This window comes from Lipotes vexillifer, unplaced genomic scaffold, assembly GCF_000442215.2.
Source record: "Lipotes vexillifer unplaced genomic scaffold, Lipotes_vexillifer_v1.1 scaffold1028, whole genome shotgun sequence".
Classification (NCBI taxonomy): Eukaryota; Metazoa; Chordata; class Mammalia; order Artiodactyla; family Lipotidae; genus Lipotes; species Lipotes vexillifer.
The window spans coordinates 1,271,871-1,279,271 of record NW_006779287.1 but is presented as its reverse complement, the minus strand read 5'-3'; positions in this window follow the sequence as shown (position 1 = coordinate 1,279,271).

Genomic DNA, 7,401 nt, shown 5'->3' with positions numbered 1-7,401 from the left:
CAGGTGTTGTCTCTTCTCTAAATGTTTGATAGAATTCACCTGTGAAGCCATCTGTTCCTGGACTTTTGTTTGTTGGGAGTTTTTAAATCAGTTTCATTTTCAGTGCTTGTGATTGTTCTGTTCATATTTTCTGTTTCTTCCTGGTTGAGGCTTGGAAGATTGTACCTTTCTATGAATTTGTCCATTTCTTCTAGGTTGTCCATTTTATTGGCATATAGTTGCTTGTATTATTCTCTTATGATCCTTTATATTTCTGTGGTGTCAGTTGTAATGTCTCTTTGTTCATTGATTTGAGTCCTCTTCCTTTTTTTCTTGATGAGTCTGACTAAAGGTTTATCATTTTTGTTTTTTCAAATAACGAACTTTTAGTTTCATTCATCTTTTCTACTGTTTTGTTTGTCTCTATTTTGTTTATTTCTACTCTGCTCTTTATGATTTCTTTCCTTCTACTAACTTTCAGTTTTGTTTGTTCTTCTTTCTCTAGTTGCTTTAGACATAAGGTTAGGTTGTTTGAGATTTTTCTTATTTCTTGAGGTAAGATTGTACTATAAACATCCCTTTTAGAACTGCTTTTGGTGCTTCCCAGAGGTTTTGGATCATTGTGCTTTCAGTTTCATTTGTCTCTAGGTATATTTTGATTTCCTCTTTGACTTCTCCAGTGATCCATTAGTTGCTCAGTAGCATATTGTTTAGCTTCCACGAGTTTGTGGTTTTTTAAAGTTTTTTTTCTTATAGTTGATTTCTAATCTCATAACGTTGTGGTCAGAAAAAATGCTTGATGTGATTTCAGTTTTCTTAAATTTACCGAGGCTCACTTTGTGGGCCAGCATGTGATCAGTCCTGGAGAATGTTCCAAGTGCACTTGAAAAGAATGTGTCTTTTGCTGCTTTTGGATGCAGTGTTCTATAAATATCAGTTAAGTCCATCTGGTCAAATGTGTCATTTAAGGCCTTATGGATTTTCTGTCTGGATGATCTGTTCACTGATGAAAGTGAGTGTTAAAGTCCCCCACTATTATTATGTTACTGTCATAATGGTGACATAACTATTATGTTTATGGCTATTAATATGTGCCTTATATATTGATGTGCTCCTATGTTGGGTGCATATATATTTACACTTGTTATATCTTCTTCTTGGATTGATGCCTTGATCATTATGTAGTGTCCTTCTTTGTCTCTTGTAACAGTCTTTATTTTAAAATCTATTCTGTCTGATATACATACTGCTACTCCAGCTTTCTTTTGATTTCCATTTGCATGGAATACCTTTTTCTACCCTCTCACTTTCAGTTTGTATGTGTGCCTAGATCTGAAGTGGGTCTCTTGTAGGCAACATATATATGGTTTTTGTTTTTGTATCCATTCAGCCAGTCTATGTCTTTTGGTTGGAGCATTCAATCCATTTACACTTAAGGTAATCATCAATATGTATGTTCTTATTGCCATTTTGTTAATTGTTTTGTCTTTTTTAAAAATTTATTTATTTATGGCTGCATTGGGTCTTTGTTGCTGTCCATGGGCTTTCTCTAGTTGCAGCAAGTGAGAGCTACTCTTTGTTGTGGTGCATGTGCTTCTCATTGCGGTGACTTCTCTTGTTGTGGAGCATGGGCTCTAGGCATGCGGGCTTCAGTAGCTGTGGCATGCAGGCTCAGCAGTTGTGGTTCATGGGCTCTAGAGTGCAGGCTCAGCTGTTGTCGTGCACAGGCTTAGTTCCTCTGCAACATGTGGGATCTTCCCAGACCAGGGATCAAACCCATGTCCCCTGCATTGGCAGGCAGATTCTTAACCACTGCACCACGAGGGAAGTCCCTAGTCTATGTCTTTTCCTTAGAACATTTAATCTGTTTATGTTTAATGTAATTATCAATATGTTTGTTCTTAGTGCCATTTTGTTAATTGTTTTGGATTTGTTTTTGTAGGTCTTTCTTCTCCCCTTCCTATTTTGTTCTCCTCTGTTGTGATTTGGTGACTGACTTTAGTGTTGCATTTGTATTCCTTTTTTTTTTTTTTTTTTGCATTACACAGGCCTCTCACTGTTGTGGCCTCTCCCGTTGCGGAGCACAGGCTCTGGACGCACAGGCTCTGGACGCGCAGCACAGGCTCCAGACGTGCAGGCTCAGCGGCCATGGCTCACGGGCCCAGCCACTCCGCGGCAAGTGGGATCTTCCCGGACTGGGGCACGACCCTGTGTCCCCTGCATCTGCAGGCAGACTCTCAACCACTGCACCACCAGGGAAGCCTGTTGCTTTTAATAGTTTCTCTTTGTCTTTAAGTTCTGTCAGTTTGATTACTGTGTATCTCAGGGTGTTCCTCCTTCAGTTTATCCTTCCTGGGACTGTCCTTCCTGGACTTGGATGACTGTTTCCTTTCCCATGTTTGGAAAATTTTCAGCTATTACCTTTTCAAATATTTCCTCAGGTCCTTTCTATCTTCTCCTCCTGGGACCCCTATAATGTGACTGTTCGTGCATTTAATGTTGTCCCACAGGTCTCTTAGACTGTCCTCTTTCTTTTCATTCTTTTTTCTTTATTCTATTCCATGGAACTGATTTTCATCATTCTATCTTCCAGCTCACTTATCCATTCTTCTGCCCCATTTATTTTGCTATCGATTCTTTCTAGTGTATTTTTCATTTCAGTTTTTGAATTGTTCATCTCTCTTTGTTTGTTCTTTATATATTCTAGCTCTTTGTTAAACATTTCTTGTATCTTCTTGGTCTGTACCTCCATTCTTTTTCTGAGATCTTGGATTTTCTTTACTGTTATTACTCTGAATTCTTTTTTGGATAGATTGCCTGTCTCCACTTCAGTTAGTTTTCTTCTGGAGTTTTATCTTGTTCCTTTGTCTGCACAATATTTCTCTGCCATCTCATTTTGCCTAACTTTCTCTGATTGTGGTTTCTGTTGTGCTGGCTGCAGGGTTGTAGTTCTTCTTGCTTTTTCTGTCTGCCCCTTGGTGGATGAGGCTGGTCTAATAGGCTTTTGCAAGCTCCCTGGTGGGAGGGACTGTTTCCTGCCCACTGCTGGGTGGAGTTGGCTCTTGTCCCTCTGATGGGCAGGGCTGTGTCAAGGGGTCTGTTTAGAGGTGGCTGTGCACTCTGGACAAATTTAGGCAGGCTGTCTGCTGATGGATGGGTCTGTGTTTCCACCCTGTTTGTTGTTTGGCCTGAGGCATCCCAGCACTGGAGCCTAGAGGCTCTTGGGTGGGGCCAGATCTTGTTGAGAAAATGGCAGCCTCCAGGTGGGCTCACAGCAATGAGTACTCCAGAACTACTGCCACCAGGGTCTTTGTCCCCACAGAGGCCCCTGCCTCCACAGGAGACCCTCCAATACCAGCAGGTAAGTCTGGCTCCAGACTTCTATGAGGTCACTGCTTTTTCCCCTGGGTCCTGGTGCTCAAAAGACGTTGTTGTGTGCACCCTCGAAGAGTGGAGTTTCTGTTTCCTGCAGTCCTGTGGAATTCCTGTGATCAAACCCCACTGGCCTTCAAAGCCAGATGCTCTGGGAGCTTCTCCTTCCAATGCCAGACCCCCAGGCTTGGAAGCCTGATGTAGGGCTCAGAACTTTCACTCCTGTGGGGCAACCTCTGCAATATAATTATTTTCCAGTTTCTGGGTGGCTCACCCGGCAGTTATGGAATTTGATTTTGTCATGATTGCACCCCTCCTATCTTCTCATCGTGGCTTCTTCTTTGTCTTTTGATGTAAGATACATTTTTTGGTAGGTTCCAGTGTTTTTCTTTTGTTTGTTTGTTTGTTTTGTTGTTTTTTTGTTATTGTTTTTTTTCCCAATGATTGTTTAGCAGTTAGTTGTGATTTTCGTGTTTTTGTGAGAGCAGGTGAGTTCAAGTCCTTCTACTCTGCCATCTTGTCTCTAATTAGGGAAGCCTTCAACCAAACAGGAACCTGAAGTGTGTCTCTTGTAAGCAGCAAATAGTTGAGTCTTTTTTGTTGTTGTTTTTTTAATCCATTCAGCCACTTTGTCTTTTCACTGGAGATCAAATTAGTACATTTATATTTAAAGTACTGATTGATAAGACTTATTGCCATTTTGTTTGTTTTCTGAATGATTGAAAATTCCTCTGTTCCTCCTCTTGCTCTCTTCATTTGTGATTTGATAATTTTCTGTAATATATGTTAATTTCCATTCTTTTTATCTTTTGTGGCTTATGAGGCTTACCCGAAACAACATATTTATAACAGTCCTTTTACATTGATAACATATTAAGTTTGATCACATTCTAAAGCTCTACATTTTTAACCCCCCTCATGTTTTATGTTTTTGATGTCAAAATTGACATCTTTTTTCTTGTGTATTCCTTAACAAATTATTGTAGTTATAACTGTTTTTTACGAATTTGTCCTTTAACTTTAATATTAACTTTACAAGTGATTATTTTATCAACTTTATAACATTAGATTATTCTGAGTTTTACTATTTACCTGCCTTTATCAATGAGATTTATACTTTCATATGTTTTCCTCTTACTTATTTGTGCCCCTTTTTCAGCCTAAAGAAGTCCTTTTAACTTTTCTTGTAAGGCCAGTTTAGTGGTGATAAACTCCTTTTCCTCATCTGGAAAACTCTCTATCTCATGTTCGTTTCTGAAGGATAAATTTGCCAGGTAGCATATCCTTGCTTGACAGTTGTTTTTTGTTTGTTATTTCTTTCTGCACTTTGAATATATCTTACCACTCCCTTCTGGTGTGCAAAGTTTCTGCTCAAAAATCTGCTGATTATCTTATGTGGGTTCTCCTGTACATAGTTGTTTTTCACTTGCTGCTTTTAAGATTCTTTCCTTTTATTTAACTTTTGACACTTTAATTATAATGTGTCTTATTGTAGGTCTCTTTGGGCTCTTCTTGTTTGGACTCTCTGGGCTTCTTGGATCTGGGTGTCTTTTTCCACAAGTTAGGGACGTTTTCAGCCATCATTTCTTCAAATAAGTTTTCTGCTCCTTTCTCTCTCTCCTCTTTCTGTACTCTTAAAATGGAAATGTTGATTGCTTTATATCCATAACTCCATTAAACTATCTTCACTCTTTTTTATTCTGTTTTCTTTATGCTTCTCTGATTGAATGAGTTACACTACTGTGTCTCTGAGTTCACTTTTCTTCTGCTTCATCTAGTCTGCTGTTGGACCCCTCTATTGTGCTTTTCAGTTCAATTATTGTATTCCTAAGCTCAATGACTTCTATTTGGTACTTTCTTACATTTTGTATGTCTTTAGTGAAATTTTCTTTGCTCATCTGTTCTTCTGAGCTCAGTAAGCATATTTATGACTGTTATTTTGAGCTTTTATCCAGTAAATCACTTATCTCCATTTCACTAAGGTTTTTTTCTGAGGTTTTATCTTGTTCTTTTTGGAACATATTCCTCTTTTTCTTAATTTTGCTTGACTCTCAGCTGGTTTCTATGCATTATATAAAAGAGCAACATCTCCCCATCCTGAAGGATCTGCCCTGGCTCTTGGTTATCTCTCAAACCTTTGTAACTTTCCAATCAGCCTATTTTATTTTTAGTGACTCGCTGTAGTTGAAGGTTTGCCAAGATCTGTCATTGTCCCAAAGGGAAGGATCTCAGTCAGCATTTAGATTCAGGCTGATTGGAAACCAGACTCTCAGGTAATAGATTTTAATGCCTGAAAATATACCTCTTTCAGAGGAGACAGGGAGCTGGGTTTTTCTATTTGCTCCCTCTGTGCTTAGCCATGGGGTAATTGCCAGGTAAGAACTGTTTGTTTCTTTGCCACTGTCCCATTGAACTCGTGAACACAAGCTCCACTGGTGATCAAGGGCACCCCTGGATGGCAACCAAAAAACTGGTCACCAGACATAAAAACTGGGGCACAAGGTGCATGTACAGGCCCCCCTCTGGGAGTTACTGATGCTCGGGAGAGTGGCAGAAGGATATCATGAAGATAGTGCACATCCTCCAAAGTCTCTGTAGAGGATTACAGTCAGCCCTTAGGTGTGTGTTTAATTAGACATCTGCCCCTGAGAGCTCTGCTCTGAAGAAAAACTGATAGGCCTCTTTCACTGAAAGACTGGATGCCACAGTCTGTTGCCTCTCTCCTGGTCACCAGAGCCAGGCAATCTAGAGTTGTCTTCTGGGTGGCAGAAACAAAAATTGGGGTGCTAGATGAAGGTACAAGCTCCTCTCTCAGAGATACTGATGAGCTGGAATAAGGCAAAGAGAGAGTGTAAAGGTGGCTTTACACTCTGAAGACAGGTGTCTCTGAAGACACCTGTCTTCAGAGAATACAGCAATAGGCCCCTGGATGTGTGTTAAATTAGATGCCCGCCCCTCAGGGCTATACTTTAAGATAAGCAAATAAGCATCTTTCACAGAATGTCTGGATGCTTTTCAGTCAGGTCCTGGCGTGGGTGAGCCTACATGTGAGCTCTTTAAGAACTGCTATTTAGCTTGCTATAGCCTTGCAGGTCTCGTGGACACAAGCCCCACTGGCTTTCAAAGCTAGATGTTTTGGGAGCTTGTCTTTCAGGTGCAGATTTTAAAAGTTGGTGTGCCAGATGTGGGCTTCAAAGCCTGTGCTGCTCTGGGAGAAGCTCAGGGTTTTGAATTCCCTCTTGTTGTGTTGGATCACTTAGCTGGGAGTGGGGTTTATTGCAATATTGTGTCTCAGACTCTCCTACCTACTTTGTTGTGGGATTTTCCCCATTTGCCTGGTATATAGGTGTCACTCAGCTAGTTTTGGAATTTTTTTTGGAAGAAATTGTTCTGTATGTAACTGCAGATTCAACGTATCCATGTGTCTGGTTTGCCATCTTGAACAAGAACCTTCGTCATTTTTTTTAAATTTATTTTTTGGCTGCGTTAGGCCTTCATTGCTGTGCGTGGGCTTTCTCTAGTCACAGTGAGCTGGAGCTGCTCTTTGTTGCGGTGCACGGGCTTCTCACTGTGGTGGCTTCTCTTGTTGCGGATCATGGGCTCTAGGCGTGCAGGCTTCAGTAGTTGTGGCACGCAGGCTCAGTAGTTGTGGCACACGGGCTTAGTTGCTCCGTGGCATGTGGGATCTTCCCGGACCAGGAATCGAACCCATGTCCCCTGTATTGGCAGGCAGATTCTTAACCACTGAGCCACCAGGGAAGTCCACATTTTTTTTTTGATCGTTCATAAAGTATATTATCCTGTACACCTTGGGATGACCATGATTATGGGAGATTTTTATTGTACTGCCAAAACATACTAGTAAATAAGATGCCCAGGAACAGAAGTTTGCTGTGTTGAATGCTATCAACCTTCACTTGCCTTACAAGTATTATTAACTAGCTTCTAGACCAGAATGTTTCCATTAGGCCACAAGTACTTTCACACAGCATATAAAATGCACATCCTGAGCTGAAAAATAAGAAATCTGATCTACTCCATAGTAAAAAA